The following is an 18,122-nucleotide window of genomic DNA, read 5'->3' as shown; positions in this document are numbered from 1 at the left end:
TATGGGCCCCAATCCACAGAAAAGCCAACGAATACTAGAGAGAGAGAGAAAGATTAACATATGATGGAATGAATAGCCTGAAATAATTCAAGAAAGGCATTTATTTCAGCTCGTTGAAGTGCAGATGTTTTGTGTTTTGCTATGGGACTGCACTTAAAAAAATTGAGAGAGATTCCAAGAAATTATAATGACTAGGTATGTACTGTATTACATAAAAGGTAATTTATTATTTACTAATTTATTTAATTATACCCTATGCCACTATAGTTTTCTTTTGACTCTAGGAAGGGTTGATAGCATTATCACTCAAATGTTGGAAAAGACACATTTTAAAATTTAAAATCCTGACAGTTTACTATTTCATGCTGTGAGTTTCTGAAAGGGCTATTCTCCTTTTAGCTTGTTCATTGTCCCACACAAAGTAACTGTATATATGTAGTTCATCTTAGAAAAAGCCTTAATAAGAATGGAATGGAATGGAATATTCTTTATTGGCCAAGTGTGATCAGACACACAAGAAATTTGTCTCGTGCATAAATTCACAGTGTACATTTAAACAGCAAGTAAAGGGTCATAGGTCATAATCATAATTACAATCATTAATCATATATTAGAAACAATTGAAAAATCATAAATAATCAATAGGAGAAGAAAGTAGGAAAGATGAGAAGATGAGAAAAGATGAGAAATAAGACAGTGCTATGGGAATTAAATGTTCAACAGAGTGATGGCACAAAAAAGTTAATCCTGCTGGAGCTTAACCTGGAAGTATTTATTTTTATTTATTTTGTCACAACAATATATATAAGTATCATACAAAAAGATTATCTAGTATATAAACATATATATGAGTAAATATTAGAGATATATATATATATATATATATATATATATATATATATATATATATATATATATATATATATATTTTCTGAGGTTTTTGGTGTTTGTATGTAGGTCTTTGGTTATTGTTCTCGCGTAAAATTGGAAGTGTCTTGGCGGCGTTTGACGAAGTCTCATTCGTCATCTTCAGGCTTCAGCTTCGTGCTGAAGCACGAAGCCTGAAGATGACGAATGAGACTTCGTCGAAACGTCGCCAAGACACTTCCAATTTTACGCGGGAGAAAACCCGAATAACCAAAGACCTACACATATATATATATGTATATATATATATAAAGAAGAAAAAGAAAAACAATAGGACAGGAACGGTAGGCACGTTTGTGCGCTTATGCACACCCCTTATGGTCCTCTTAGAAATGGGGTGAGGTCAATAGTAGACAGTTTTTGGTTAAAGCTTTTGGGATTATGGGATGAGACCACAGAGTCAGGTAAAGTGTTCCAAGCACTGATGATTCTGTTACAGAAGTCATATTTTCTGCAATCTAGATTAAAGCGGTTAACATTAAGTTTAAATCTATTGGTTGCTCTTGTATTATTGCAATTAAAGCTGAAGTAGTCTTTAACAGGAAGGACATTACAATAGATGATTCTATGAGTTAAACTTAGGTCTTGTCGAAGGCAACGGAGTTCCAAGTTTTCTAAGCCTAGGATTTCAAGTCTGGTGGGATAAGGTATTTTGTTGTTTTGAGAGGAATGGAGAACTCTTCTTGTAAAATATTTCTGGACACGTTCAATTGTATTGATGTCAGAAATGTGGTGAGGGTTCCAGGCAGGCAAGCTGTATTCTAGAATTGGTCTAGCAAATGTTTTATATGCTATATAAAATATATATTTTATATATATTTTTATTTTATAAAATATATTTTATAGTAACCTATAAAATATAGTTAAAATATAAAATATTTTATATTTTATATTAAAATATAAAATATAGTCCTGTGAACTAATCCTTTGAATAGTGGGAAAAAACAGATGGCATTTAATGTCACTATTCATCGTTTGTTCGTTCAAGAAAGAGTTGGTATGGTGGGCCATAAACCAATCTGAACCTGCTGCATGCTTCTGTAGGGGGATGATAGATATTAATGTATGGCTCCCAAGAAGGTCATGGTCAGAATCACGTCCTGTCTACGGAAATAAAAATCTTACAAAATCTTTGTAGAAGGCCCTGAGTTTGCACTATTCACTGAATCACAGACTTAGCCAACCATTTTTTTTTTAGCCCCGCAATTAGTGTAAACCCAACTCATGTAATTCAGTGTACCATTTTTCATTTCAATCCAGAAAACTAATTGGGTAAATCATAGTTACATTAACCATGGATAGTTACGTTATGCAGATATAGGGACTGTGTTTCAGTGGTCTCAAAAAGTTAACTGGGTGTTTTCTTAGCCTCTTTTCCTCCCCCAGAAATAGAGAGAACTCCTTGTGCTATTACTGAATCTGAAAGGAGACAAATAATTTAATATGAAGAAAATCTTAGAATATCAATAGTTCCTAGAAATCTGAAATGCAGCAGTAGTTTATTGGAATGTTAGCCCTAAGCTAGCCTCCAACCCTAAATTATGTTATAAAACTTGGGGAGGGGCAGAAAGGTAAAAGGCAAAATGAAGAATTATTTATCCAGAGTAACCATAAATCAAACTAAACCAACCAGGTGTGACACAGATATTCTTGAACTGATGAAGAGATTAAGATATGCCATGCAAAAAAGAAATCTTGGTCTATTTCCTCCATGAGAGGCTGCATCTCTAATGAGCTTTTCATTTCTCTTCTCCAAAACAGCCACTTTCAGGTCAAGATAAAGTATTCCAGAATTGATTATAATTATATAGTATATAATATCTCCTCTTCCATTTCAGATGACCACTTATTCTGTTGAGATATAATAGTTGTCTATAGTGAGGTGTTATTGGTACATGGTGACATAAATGAACTTCACCAACTTTGTGAATACAGGGTAGTCCTTGACTTACAACCGTTTGTTTAGTGACCATTCAAAGTTACAATGGAACTGGAAAAAAAAGACTTACGATCATTTTTCATGTTTATAACAGTTGCACCAGTCTCACAGTCAAAGGATCAAAATTCACTTAGCAACTGACTCATATTTATGCAGTGTCCAGGGTCATGTGATCATCTTTTGCGACCTTCTGACAAGCAAAATCAATGGGGAAGCCAGATTCAATTAACAACTGTGTTGCCAAGTCAACAACTGCAGTGATTCACTTAACAACTGTGGCAAGAAAGATTGTAAAATAGGGCAAAATTCACTTAACTGACTCGCTTAGCAACATAAATTTTGGGCTCAGTTGTGGTCATAAGTCAAGGACTACTTATATGTTATTATGTCCTGCTGGTGCCTATTGGAGAGGGGCTATCAGGTGAAAGGGCAGCTCTTTTTGAAGCAGTCATCTTGAAAATACGTTTTTAATTACGCTGTTATATTTTAAATTGTTTTTCATGATAGAATAGAATAGAATTTTTTATATATAAAAATTGAACGTTTGAAAAATGGAAATTGCCTGGGTCTGCCTTGTTCTCTGAAATGTTCTCAGCCTATAATACAGCTTCCAAAATAGATATGGAACCAAGTTTGAAAAGAGGCTTCCCACAGTCTTTGTTTCCTGTGGCTGAATTCCTGTTCTATGGTCTATCATTAGCAATTAGTAAGGTACTCATTTTCATTAGATGACTTCCTACAAGCCAGGCCATCAAGTCCTGCGGAAAGGAAATGTTTTTGGCCAGGTATTGTTTTAGAACAGAATGACAGTTCAGGATCCCTGATTCAATGAATTAATCAGTCACTCCATTTCTGTAACAGAGTTGTTAATGCTTGGAATACACTACCTGACTCTGTGGTCTCTTCCCAAAATCCCCAAAGCTTTAACCAAAAACTGTCTACCATTGACCTCACCCCATTCCTAAGAGGACTATAAGGGGCGTGCATAAGTGCACAAAAGCCTACCGTTCCTGTCCTATTGTTTCTTTTCAATATATGTTCCTGTATATAATGTTATGACAAAATAAATAATAAATAAATAAATAAAAATGCACAGGAAAGCTCTACACTCAAAGCTCAGCAAGGACATTTCTCTGATAGCATCTGGCCTACATGCCCACCGCAGAACATGAACTTGACAGGTTTCTCTGAAACTATACTGTTAATGGGCAGCCAGGGCAATGCCCTTATTTGCCCTGGATCATCCATGACTCATATCCCCTGGAGGTTTTCAATGACTGCATGCCCTGTGTGGCTTTTCTCAAAACTGAAGCTGTTTTAAGCCTAACTAAACCTAGTTTACAGCAGTGCATTCACTGCAATTTCCTATACCTTTCCATCCTTGCAATCACATCCTCCTGTTCTTTGCCTTTTTTACTTTAACCTTCCTCTCCTTTCTCTTCTCTTTTCTTCCCATCATTATCATGCTGCCATTGATGTTAATGTACTCATTTATATAATTTAAAACTTATCTTTTCCCTTGTTTTTAATCAATTGTTTGAGCTGCCTAAGGTCATTATATGAGATAGGCAGCCATGTAAGTTTTTAAACAAATAAATTATTAATTCTTCGTTGATTGTTGTTCAGTTAATATGTATGCTATTAATATGTATTAATATGACTGCTTTTCCATCAAAAAGAACAATTGCACTTATGGCAGCTAATGATGGAAAATAAAATGCGGAAGAAATTAATTACATTCATAATTAATAAAGCAAACTCCTATAATATATTAGAAACATAAAAGGCATATTATTATTCATTTTAACCATATTTGCCATGTTCATTAACTTTCACTTGACATGCAACAAAGTAGGGCAGAAATCTAAACAGATATTTATTTAACTTATATGCCATCCATCTCGCCAAGTGGAGCTCTTCAACAATACTTCATGTTTAATCTCGTTTTACTTGATTGTAAAACTAGAGTCTCCACTTAGAGTGAAAAGTAGGGGACAAATAGCAAGTTAAAAGTGATGGAATGTTTTTTTATTTATGAAATAAATTAAAATAAATAAATAAATAAATAAATAATAATAATAATAATAATAATAATAATAACAATAATAATAATAATAAATACATGAAATAAATTAAAATCATATGTCCCATTTTGACCTGCAGAATCAAAATGTTATTTTCTAAAGTAAAGTGAGAATTAAATAGTAAATATAGTCTCCCCATTGCTCAGAGAAAACTACTGCATTTAATTAATATGGGCTTAATAGCTAACATCCCCTAAGGCAGCGGTCCCCAAACTTTATGGCTTGGCAGCCCAGTGGGGGGAAGAGGGGAACTATTCATGCTAGTGGTTGGCCATTGCATGTGTGTGCACTCCAGGCCGCCATTCGTGCAAGTCGAGTTGTGCATGTGTTCTGGCCCACCACTTGTGTGAATCATGCTACGTGTGCATGCACATGTCAGCCCGCTGCTCACGTGGCCCACTTCCGAACTGGCCATGGCCCAGTAGTGGGCCACGGCCCGGGCATTGGGGACCCCTGCGTTAAGGGCCTTGAAAGGGACAACACATATTCTACTTTAACTATTACAAAGTTATTCATTTAGAGTATTTAATTAATTTCTAACAAAATATCAAGGAAAGCTTGATGTCTTTTATGTTACTTTTCTTTGACTAACAACCATATTTGAAAGTTGCAAAATCTGCAGGGATATCACATTCAACAGAGTGGGATTCATCAGAAGAGTCACTAATGTCTGTTCACAGATTATACCGTTATTCTTCAGCACATTTATTTATTTATATGGGCAGTGTCCAAAATAAAAATTGATTTTGATAATTCAGGACCATTATAGTGTAATCAAGGTGCTTATTAGCAGTAGCCTATTCCTGTTCACTCTGGATGACGTCATAGCCTAGGGACATGAAAAATGACAAAATTATTCTTTTAATTAGATTACCTCCTTCCTGGGTCTCATACTTGCATTGTGGGAAACAAGGCTTTTAAATTGGATTGGGACTGCAGTGCTGACTACTGGGAGAAAGCTTCACCATTCCTCCCCCCACTTTTTTTTTTTTTTACAGTAATTCATATCAGAGATTCTCTAATAGGGTCATATTCAATCCAGATAAGTTGTGTGACGCCCACTGTTTGAAGAGGAAGATGAGCTTAATAATATTTTCTTCTTAAATTAATCTTCAATTTAAGAAAAAGAAAGGTCACTTTCTGTATTTTTCTTTATTAGAAAAAAGACAGATTCCCATATTTTTTTGTTTGTTTTTAATAATCATTGGTATCAATTACTTTTAATATGAAAAGTATCATATGAAGGGAAGGGAAGTATTAAAATCATCTGGGTTGCATTCTCAGCAGCTGCAGCTGCACCTGCACCATTTTTTTCTTCATTTTTTACATCCCAGAAATCCATGCAAAAACTTATTCAGTTTTTATATCAAACAATGAAACTAAATAAAGATTGAATAAGAACTTAACCAAATAAATAAAACATGCTGGGAACTGAAACAGTTTGGGCCCAAGACAGGAAACATCATCAAGGTTAGCCAAGTTGGGACGGGATGGGCCAAGTTTAAGCAAGAAAAAAATGACTCATGTAAGACACAATGTAGAAACAAGAGTGGGAAGAAATATGACTGCCTTGCACTTATTATCTACCATCAAAAATACTCTACTTCAAATTCAATTCTCAGCCAGAACAAAAATTTCCCCAATGAAATTTAGGGGAATACAAATTACAGTCACAAACTTTAGAAGTTTGCGGCCGTCTCCAGGAGACCTTTTTACCAGGTTCGCCTGGTTCGCCAGTTGCGCCCCTTCCTTGACCGGGATGCCTTATGCACGGTCACTCACGCTCTTGTCACTTCTCATCTGGATTATTGCAATGCTCTCTACATGGAACTACCCCTGAAGTGCACTTGGAGGCTTCAGTTAGTCCAGAATGCAGCTGTGCGGGTGATTGAGGGAGCCACACGTTGCTCCCGGGTAACACCGCTGCTGCGCAGTCTGCACTGGCTACCTGTGGTCTTTCGGATGCGCTTCAAGGTGTTGGTTACCACCTTTAAAGCGCTCCATGGCTTAGGGCCCAGGTACTTACGGGACCGCCTGCTGTTACCTTATGCCAATATTTGGTTGGGTTTTTTTTAAACTTTTTGATGCTAGTTTTTTTAAATCACCTTTTTTTTCAGCTGAAATGGAAGCAAGATTATAACAAAGATAATTTACCGCTGCAAAAAACAGAGGGAATGAAATGATTACTCATATTCAAAATCTGACTAATTCTTCCATTCCGTTACTCCTTAGCTTTGAAAGAAGGATTGGGGTTATAGCAGGCAATAAAAGTGATTTGGATTAAATTTATCACATGGAGGTCCAATCTATGAGGTTATTTCATTATTTGGATGGGAGAGGAAGGCAGAACACATCAACGGAAAACAATCAGCATTGGTACAAATATCCATGCATACCAAAATTAACTCTGAAAAACCTAAGGGAGCATGCATTGGATCATTTCTCATGTGTATCTTCAAGATAATAGCCTGTTTATTTATTTATTTATTATTTATAATAATAAACTTCTAAAGTTGCTGTTACCTTATGCCTCCCACCGACCCGTACGCTCACACAGAGAGGGTCTTCTTAGGGTGCCATCCGCCAAGCAATGTCGGCTGGCGGCCCCCAGGGGAAGGGCCTTCTCTTTTGGAGCACCTATCCTCTGGAACGAACTTCCCCCTGGTTTGCGTCAATTACCTGACCTTCGGACCTTTCGTCGTGAATTGAAAACTTACTTGTTTATCCAAGTGGGACTGGCTTAATTTTTTTAATTTTTTAAATTTTTCGAATTTTAATAATTTTAATTGGGGTATTTTATTTATGGGTCAAATTTGACAGTTGTAATTTTTGGCCATTTATAGAATAGGTTATTTTAACTGTGGTTTTAATTTGTATATTGTACTGTTTTAATCTGGCTGTACACCGCCCTGAGTCCTTCGGGAGAAGGGTGGTACAAAAATCTAAATAATAAATAATAAATAAATAAATAAGTGAGGGACGGGAAGATCAACGATAGTTCCATGATGTAATGCTATGTGAGAATGTCCTTGGCAGAGAGGGCAAAGAAACAAGGCCAGGGGAATGGCTTGATAAAAAAGCAACAGACTGAAGCAGGAATGTGGAAGGGGCACAAGACTCAGAAGAGACCCTCACTGTTTCTTGGACTGTAAAGGGACCTGAGGAGTGTTCAGTTAAAAGAGGATTTTGTGAAGTTGTGTCCGACCCATCGTGACCCCATGGACAACGTTCCTCCAGGCCTTTCTATCCTCTACCATCCTCTGGAGTCCATTTAAGAGGATTTAGTTAAATGTAATCTTATAAACAAATAGAATTGGCTCATCGGGCCATATTTGTTGTCTGGTCTACCTCATGAGGATAATACATGATGACTAAGCAAATTCTGGAAAGGGAACTCACAGGAATGGGAAAACATTGGAAATAAAGTGGTAGAAGTAAGTAAAATCCATGGAATGCAGTTTGAAAAACCCTATTGTAGAGCATATCTACAAGAGCCTACAATGGCTTTCCCATTTTAGTCTGCGAACGTTTTACCAATTTTGTGTCTCCTACAGCAGGATAGTGTAGAAGAGGAAAAAACCTTCATCATATTACATTGAGAGTTGGGTCTTCCTCCTATGGAATTTTTAAACACCTGCTCCACATTTTCACTCCAGATATTCTTGAAACTATTAAAAATTGGTGTTTTTTTCCACAAAGCTTAGTGAAACTGAGCAGAAATGGATATTATTTGAAATTAATGGTAGCATTACCATGATTGTTGTCATTAATATTAATATGAACACTGTTGTTCCATTGTTGACTGCATTTTTAGTTTGTATGCGGCTTAGAGTTGAGCAGTTGAAGCAGGAGAAAAGAACTTGTAATAAATAAACACATAACTGAATGAATATACTCTAGCTGGGCCACTTTGGATATTTTTCTTTCTTTCTTTTTAGGAAATGATATTCACCCAGCCATCTTTGGGATTGCTAAGTGGCCACTAAAGATGGGAGACGAATAGCAACAAATTGTTAAAGGAAAGAATTCCATGTGTGCTACTAAAGATGAAGCTACAAACCTTTGAACCAGGAAGTTCTCCACCTTGAGCATTTTTTTAAAAAAATGGAACAAATAACCAGTCATTTAACTGAGTATCATTTTCAAATTCTCAGACAGACAATAAGCACATGCATTGTGCCTGCAGCAGAACATTATTATTTGTTCTTAAAATCTCATCCTAATTTTCACTAAAGGGCTGATGTTGCTATAAAACCATACTTATGTAACTTGTCCCATGTCATTCGGACAGTTCCATGCTTAACCCCCAGAACATTTCACAGCATTAATTCAGGTCTTATTCTGAGTCCCACAGTTGCAGTGCTGATTTTAAACAGCAAGCGTCACTCTCCACAAATGGAACAGAACCAGGCATGATAAAAGTTAGTCAGAATTCTTCTGTGAAATGTCACTATAATAGTGGAGTTACAGCTACATATGCATGTCTTCATTTATTCATCATATTTATGTACCACCAGAATACAAAGATGTCAATGGAAATTGATAGCCATACACTTGACGGAATTTGATAACTTAGGTCTCTATCTCATCAGTCAGATCAAGATTATAACTAGGTCCATCAAGCTTGGACAACTTTGGAAAGCCACTGGATGGCAGTAGAGCATTAATGCCTTCTATATCTGGTTTCCTGCTTAATGCTTCTGTTTTTGCAGTCCAAGTATAGAAGCTTTGATATTAGTTTTACATCCATTGCTTTCTTCGAGAAGCAGGATGGAATCCTCCAGTGAAAAGCTATGCTCTTTAGTTCTCCACTTCAGTGAAATGATACAAGTGCAAACAGAAGTGTTAGCCACCAAGCACTACTAGAAAAGGAACTAAAGAAACTTTCCAGCCAAATACTCAATTAGCTCAGAAGTTATGCAAATTGATGAAGACTGAACCCAAGTCATGCACATTTGCATAGTTTATAAGAAGCTGACCTTCTTAGAGTACATACACACATACATTGGCACCCTTCAGTCTCAAAAGACTATGGTATCGTGCTCTGGAAAGAGATCCTAAAACAGCATCTAGTGTGACTAAAAAGGCCAATTCGAGAGTGGTAATCCCTTCCACAATGAGGGCAGATACATTCTGTCCCCTGTCCAGCCCCCAGATTTCGCTGGTTCCGGGACTGCCTCATTGCCTCAGCCTGCCGAACAAATGTCTCTTTGAATTGGAGAAGGCCATGCTGCATCTTTAGCCTCCAAGCTGAACAATCGGAGGTCAAGGTTTCCCAGTTGTTAATGTCCATTCCCAGGGCCTTTAGGTCCCTCTTGCAGATATCCTTATATCGCAGCTGTGGTCTCCCTCTGAGGCGCTTTCCCTGCACTAATTCTCCATACAGGAGATCTTTTGGAATCTGACCATCAGCCATTCTCACGACATGCCCAAGCCAGCGTAAACGTCGCTGTTTCAGTAGTGTATACATGCTAGAAATTCCAGCACGTTCTAAGACTGCGCTATTTGGAACTTTGTCCTGCCAGGTGATTCCCAAAATACGTCAGAGACAGCGCATATGAAAGTGTTCAACTTTCTCTCCTGCCGTGCATAAAGGGTCCAAGACTCACTGCAGTATAAGAGTGTGCTCAGGATGCAGGCTCTATAGACCTGGATCTTTGTATGTTTTGTCAGCTTCTTATTATGCCATACTCTCTTTGTAAGTTTGGAAAATGTGGTGGCCACTTTACCAATACATTTATTCAGCTCAGTATCTAAAGAGAGAGTATCAGAGATAGTTTAGCTGAGGTACACAAAGTCATGGACGACCTCCAGTTCTTGTGCAGAGATTGCAATACAGGGAGGTGAATCCACGTCCTGACCCATGACTTGTGTTTTTTTCAGGCTGATTGTTACAATCACCCCTGTCATCTTTGTTCTTGTACAGTGTGATGATATTTGCATCCTTCATGTCCTGTGGTACTCCACCTTCCCTCCAACAAAGACAGAAGATTTCATGCAGTTCAGTGGGGATGTTCTCTTTGCAGCACTTCAGAACTTTGGCAGGGATGTTATCTTTCCCGGGGTGCCTTGCCAGAGGCAAGAGAATCCAGAGCCGCATTTAGTTCTTCTAAAGTTGGTTCACTGTCAAGCTCCTCCAAGACAGGCAGGCACTCAATGTTATTTAATGCTTCTTCAGTTACCACATTTTCTCTGGAATATAACTCAGAGTAGTAGCAGACCTGTAGCAGACTTCAGAGGGGCAGATTTCTTGTGTGTTGGACCTAAGGCCTTAGAGTAAAGTTTAGGCTAAATGGATTTGACATCTTTTGAGCAGGAGCCATTGGGTAAAATTTATAGCAAATGCAATCCTGTCTAATATTTGTTCTTTCAAATTCACTTAAAATTACTGTTCCAGTTGCTAAAAGAAGCTGCAGAAGTTGGGTACTTTTTTGGAATGGAAATAACTATATTTTAAAATATGGAAAATATATCAAAATATGGTTATTTCTAAAGAAATTAAGAGTTTAACTAGTTTAACTGAAGTTAATGAACTAACAAAAAAACTTAGTTCATGAGGGTATATTAAGGACTGAAAATTATCAAGAAATATAAAAATATTGAAAAAAATGTAAATTCATATTTCCCATTGCAGAAAAAACACAGAACCCACCCCACATACTTGATCACTTAGAATAGGCACAATGATATCATGTCCTTAATACATTCGCAATAGAAAGAAAATAGGGATAACAATAATTGATATTAATCTGATAGCATCAATCTTTTAAAGCTATTACACTTATAGCATCTTTGCATCTGCAGATAAAAATATGAAATATAAATAAGTAAGTTTATTAGGATTATTCTTTGTGACTATCATAATGTGCAGCAATTAAAGTACCGGGGAAGCCTTCAAATTGAATTCATTTACAAAGTTATATTACCTGGACATGATTCTGTGAAAACATTTAAGATTTTGAAGCTCACGTTATATCCCCTGTAAAATTACCTTTCAAGATTTCTTTGGAGATTGTAAGGATTCCATTTTGCCTTCAAGTAGTCTCAAAACCTTGTTTTTTTCCTCAGGGGTTTAGAGTTTGGTCAGCCGCCTTTAGCTTGTGAATGATATAGGACCGTGATGTCGAACCTAAGGCACGGATGTCAGAGATGGCACGCAGCACCCTCTCTGTGAGCATGTGTGCTGTCAACAGCTGCTCTTCCGGGTTCCGGCGTGCACGTGTGCTGACCAGCTGGTCTTCGCGCAAAGACCAGCTGGCTGGTGCACATGCATGCATCAGGTTCCGTCCTGCACATGCAGCCGGCCAGCTGGTCTGGTGTGCATGTGTATCCAGCCAGCTGCTCTCTTCCGGGTTCCAGCCCGTGTATGTGTGCTGGCCAGCTGGTCTACATGGATAGGAGAATGGTTTTTTCAATAATCCCTTGAAGTGAGTGCATCTTTTTTTTACATAATACTGCCTTCTTCTTGATTTTATTAATCTTGTGAAACTGTCCAGAGTAATTTTGGAGTTGGGTGGACTAGAAATTTGACAAATAACTAACTGGTTATTTATTTTTACGCGTTGAAAAAGAACGTTGCCTCATTTATTTAAATAATTTATATGACCGCCTATCTCCCAACAATGACTGCCAACTTTCGACCAGTCAAAAGCTTTGCAATGCAAGCTTTTTAGAATATCTGATTGATTGCTTTGGAGGTTTTTAATGAAGCTTCTTTTCATCCATTATTTATTTTAAGGATGGTTGGTTTTAATGCAATAGTTTTATTTAAAGTTATTTTTTGAAAATATCATAAGATGATGATGGTGATTAGCTGTATACAATTACTGTATATAGAGGCTGGGTCAATTCTTCTAGGCCTGTTTGCTACTGATAAACTAGCTCTGAATAAGTGATTTGAACCTTAATATATAGTAAGAAAGAATGCGGTTGACTCTTCCTACATCACTCATAAAAAAGTTATCTTACTTCCTACACCTATGTGTTATATACTGTGATTTTGTTATTGTTTGAAGATTTGGGAATGTTCCTTCCACAAAGCCTAATTATTGAGGGAAGAGACAGGAGAAACGAAATGAGAACACTGAACATCAGAGAAAAGAAAAAAACGCAGGAGAAAGGATGTAACTGAGAGAAAACAGGCTCATCTATCCATCATTGATCCATCTCTTTCCCTTTTGGAGTTTGGTTAGGATCCTGCCCTCAGCATTGGTCTATGGACTCCAAAGGATAATCCACAAGAGAATAAAGCAATAAAATGGTAATCCATCTTTCTTTTACAAGCCAGTTTTCATTTTAATAAAGGAATCACCATTCATTCTGGCAACTGAATCAGGGGTGGTATTCACTTACCTTTGCTACTGGTTTGCAAATATGAGTGCACAGAGGGTCAAAAACGGGATGTGATAACCGGGTGAGTGGGTGGAGCCTCCTGCCAACAGCGCTACCAGATCACACGATCCAGATAGAGCCGGCTGAATTTCACCATTGATGTGAATCCAATTGGAGAGAAATTTGTGAAGTAACCGAAGCCCCCATGAACCTGCTTTTGAAGAGTCAAGGCCCTGTGTCCTCAGAAGGCTTGGTGCTGTTGCTTCTAAGGCCACCTCAGTTCATAAAAATGATAGAAAAAGGCAATTCCAGGAAAAGTGATGTGAGAAAGACCCTCATAGGGACCTACCGACCCATCTCAATGTTGGTGGGAGGAGAGCTGCAATTGTTTTGTGAACTGCCCTCTGAATGGTTCAAACAGTCGCAACAATGGTAAGAGAAGAAGAAAGTAATGGTGATGATGTATGTTCTTCTAACAGTTCAATGCCTTCCTGATTTTCCTCCCAATAATGTCTATTTTCATATATGAATTTGATAATATAGAAGCACACAAAGGGCAGGCATTCAAAACCTGGAATACTTGCTATATAAGCATTGCAGTGCTGTGCTCTATCAATAAGAAAGCTGGCTTTTACATGAGTCATAACCCTGCAAGATTCTTGCTTTCTATCAGTGCTGGGTGGGAAGAATGTGGGAAGTATCCTTGAATGCTCTTGTGTTTAGCATCCAAATACTGAATAGGATAGATACATGTTATTCATTGGCATATGAGATTGAAATCATTTTAACCCACTAAAACAATGTATAAACCCTATATTTTTCTATAGTTTAGCATTCACAAATATAATTAAGATCATCAATTCTCTTCCAGCACCAAGGACAGAGCTTCAAGAACAGTCGAATTCCCAATTCTTCAATATAGTATGCATTTGCTGAGTGTTGAACATGAAATAACAAATTGTAGAAGTTAGCTATGTTCCTTCTGCTTTGGTTCTAGTTTTTTTTAACATTATCTATCTATCTATCTATCTATCTATCTATCTATCTATCTATCTATCTATCTATCTATCTATCCATCCATCCATCCATCCATCCATCCATTCATCTATCATCACAGAATCAGATGAAGTTTTCAAGCAAAATATAACATAATTTCCCCCAAACAGTGTTGTCATTTTATTGTTGGAATATTTTATTCAAATAATTTATAAGGCTGACCCACTCACCATTTGTGATTTTGGACAGAGTACACTAATTAAAAACAAATAAAAAAATAAGTATAATTCAAAATCAATATAACAAAACACAATCAACACATAGCAGAGGCTGAATGCTACAACTATACTCATAGTAGCATAATTTGATCTACCCTCTTGATCCATGAGCTTGATGTATTGAGCTGGCAAATACACAAAAGAAAATCTAGATTTTCACTGTTCTATAAAAGGGCATCTGATTCTTGCAGGAGTGGCCATTCCAAATGACAAGCAAGCAACAAAGAACACACATCTCCTGGAACCATTAGAGCCTTCCCCTATAGGATGAGCAGAATAACAGGAACTAGGCAGTTATACAAATACTGTAATCTGGTATGTGTCATGTTGGTGAAGTCCGTGAATTGAATACAGAGGCCTATTGGGGGCCAGTGGGCAGTGGTATGACATGGAAATACTAAGGTAGACCTATTGCTATCCATGTTGTTGCATTCTGAACCAATATAGCTTCTGGATGGTCTTCAGGGCAATCCCAGATGAGACAGCTTTGGTCGCATTGGTGGATGATCTCTGGAGGGCCAGGGACAGGGGTTATTCCTCTGCCCTGGTCCTATTAGACCTCTCAGCGGCGTTCGATACCATCGACCATGGTATCTTGCTGCGCCGGTTGGGGGGATTGGGAGTGGGAGGCACCGTATATCGGTGGTTCTCCTCCTATCTCTCCAACCGGTTGCAGATGGTGTTGACAGGGGGGCAGAGGTCGACCGCGAGGTGCCTCACTTGTGGGGTCCCACAGGGGTCGATTCTCTCGCCCCTGCTGTTCAACATCTACATGAAGCCGTTGGGTGAGATCATCAGTGGTTTCGGGGTGAGATACCAGCAGTACGCTGATGACACTCAGCTGTACTTTTCCACCCCGGGCCACCCCAATGAAGTTGTTGAAGTGCTGTCCCGGTGTTTGGAAGCCGTACGGGTCTGGATGGGGAGAAACAGGCTCAAGCTTAATCCCTCCAAGACGGAGTGGCTGTGGATGCCGGCATCCCGATTCAGTCAGCTGCAGCCGTGGCTGGCTGTTGGAGGCGAGTTACTGGCCCCAAAGGATAGGGTGCGCAACTTGGGTGTCCTCCTGGATGATCGGCTGTCGTTTGAAGATCATTTGACGGCCGTCTCCAGGAGGGCCTTCCACCAGGTTCGCCTGGTTCGGCAGTTGCGCCCCTTCCTTGATCGGGATGCCTTATGCACAGTCACTCATGCGCTCGTTACCTCTCGCTTGGATTATTGTAATGCTCTCTACATGGGGCTCCCCTTGAAGTGCACTCGGAGGCTTCAGTTAGTCCAGAATGCAGCTGCGCGGGTGATAGAGGGAGCTACGCGTAGCTCCCACGTAACACCACTCCTGCGCAGACTGCACTGGCTACCTGTGGCCTTCCGAGTGCACTTTAAGGTGTTGGTTATGACCTTTAAAGCGCTCCATGGCTTAGGACCTGGGTACTTACGGGACCGCCTGCTGTTACCACATGCCTCCCACCGACCCGTACGCTCTCACAGAGAGGGACTTCTCAGGGTGCCGTCCGCCAAGCAATGTCGGCTGGCGGCCCCCAGGGGAAGGGCCTTCTCTGTGGGGGCTCCCACACTCTGGAACGAGCTTCCCCCGGGTTTACGCCAAATACCTGACCTTCGGACATTCCGTCGCGAACTGAAGACACACCTCTTTATCCGCGCGGGGTTGGCTTAAATTGAATTTTAATGTTAAATTTTCATTAATTTTAAATGGGGTTTTTAGTTCATGGCAAATTTTAATTTTCAGGCTAATTTAAATAAGTTTTTTAAATTGCATTTTAAATGGTATATTGTATTGTTGGTTTTATCTTGCCTGTACACCGCCCTGAGTCCTTCGGGAGAAGGGCGGTATAAAAATCAAATAAATAATAATAATAATAATAATAATAAACATGAACAGGGTTTCCTGATCCAGAAATGGGTTTCATGCTATCTACCTAAGATTAAATTTTCTCTAGGTAAGAGATACAATATGGGTTGGAATTATTTCATCATAACATACAAAGATCACATCATCTTCCTTCTCCTTTTCCCTTTGTAAAGCAGAGGAACGAATAGAATGGTATCTAGTTTTCAACAGTATATTATATATCCTACTTTTCCTCTGCTTTCCTCACTCTATCAAGAAAGAGTGATCAAATGATAAGTAAAATGAATTTAGCTCCCTTGCAGGAAATATTGTGACTTTATGATTAGAATTTATAGTAAAATTTGACATGAATTTTGAGCAACATGTTAACAATATACATTTTACCACTTCACAGTACAGGACAGACTCTTTTCAAACAAGATTTTCTAAATGTAGAGTCACATCTCTAAATTATGATTCCAGCATCTTCTGTGTGTAAGATCTACTTAACCTTAAGAGCAAAAAAATTGTTTGTGTCCCTGGTTCAAAAAATAATGCTGCTTCCCATCCCTGGAGGCTGTGAGCATTTTTCTTTTCCATTCACAACACTAACAACACCTTTGAACCTTTATTGTAGATGAACCTTTCTTGCTATTTTTGGATGTATTGTTTTTCACTAAACAGGACTGGGAACAGAAAGGATCCCCACAGAGTTAGGGTTAGGCTATATTTTCATAGGTGAGAAAAATATGTTTTACCATAAGTTTTTCTTACGTTTTTACTGTAATCATTGTCTTCATATATTTTCATTTCATACAACTTTTAATAAACTCAATAAAGTTTAATAAACTCAAGGAGTTATATACGATTTAGCTTGTATTTTCCAATTTTATCCCTCTAACAATCTTGGAAGAGAGGTGAATGGGATGGAGTCACCCATTGTGTTTCATGGATGAATGAGGATTTTCAATCTGGATTTTGTAAATCTTAATCGTTAATTTGCTTGATCAGTTCCCTAATTTATATCCTGCCTTTCCTCTTGCGTGTTCTAGGTAGCTTAGCATTCCTTCTCCTATTCTTTCTCCACAAAACAACAACTCCACCCCCCTGTGAGGTAAATTAGGCTAAGAGATGCTGACTTGTCAAAATCAATCTAGGAATTGGCTGACACTAGATTTGAAAAACAGATTTCCCCCTGAATAACTGACTCTTATTATCATATTATCCAATCAATATTCCATAATTTAGAATTGACATTCAATTAAAGCTGAATTTAATCAACCAAGAAAGAACTTTCAAGAATAACATGGGGGGGTGGGGAGGAAGGGGAGGAAGGTATCCCAACATGAAAAAGGTGGGTTTTAATAAAACAATAACACTGTGGTTGTTGGTTCTGTCTTCCAGCTCAGTGTTGGTACGTAAAGCATAATCAGAAATAATTGCTTCATGAGAAAGATACAAAGAAGCAGGAATGGACATCTTCCCTCGCTGTTGCTCTGATTATTTGAGTAGGGGTACTTTGTTCTCTTCTCATCACCTTTTTGTTCTACATATTTTTTGATAGACTGTAGGCCTGAGGACAGGGACTTTCTGTATTTATTTATAGGCAAGCAGTTCTGAAAGTAGATCAAGAATGGAGCATTAATAAGCCATTCTACTTGTTTTAAAAAATGCAAACATTCTAAACTGCCCACTGCCATCATGGGTGGAGCCTAAGG

Source organism: Ahaetulla prasina, chromosome 2 (assembly GCF_028640845.1).
Source record: "Ahaetulla prasina isolate Xishuangbanna chromosome 2, ASM2864084v1, whole genome shotgun sequence".
Classification (NCBI taxonomy): Eukaryota; Metazoa; Chordata; class Lepidosauria; order Squamata; family Colubridae; genus Ahaetulla; species Ahaetulla prasina.
Note: the sequence above shows the minus strand (reverse complement) of the source record.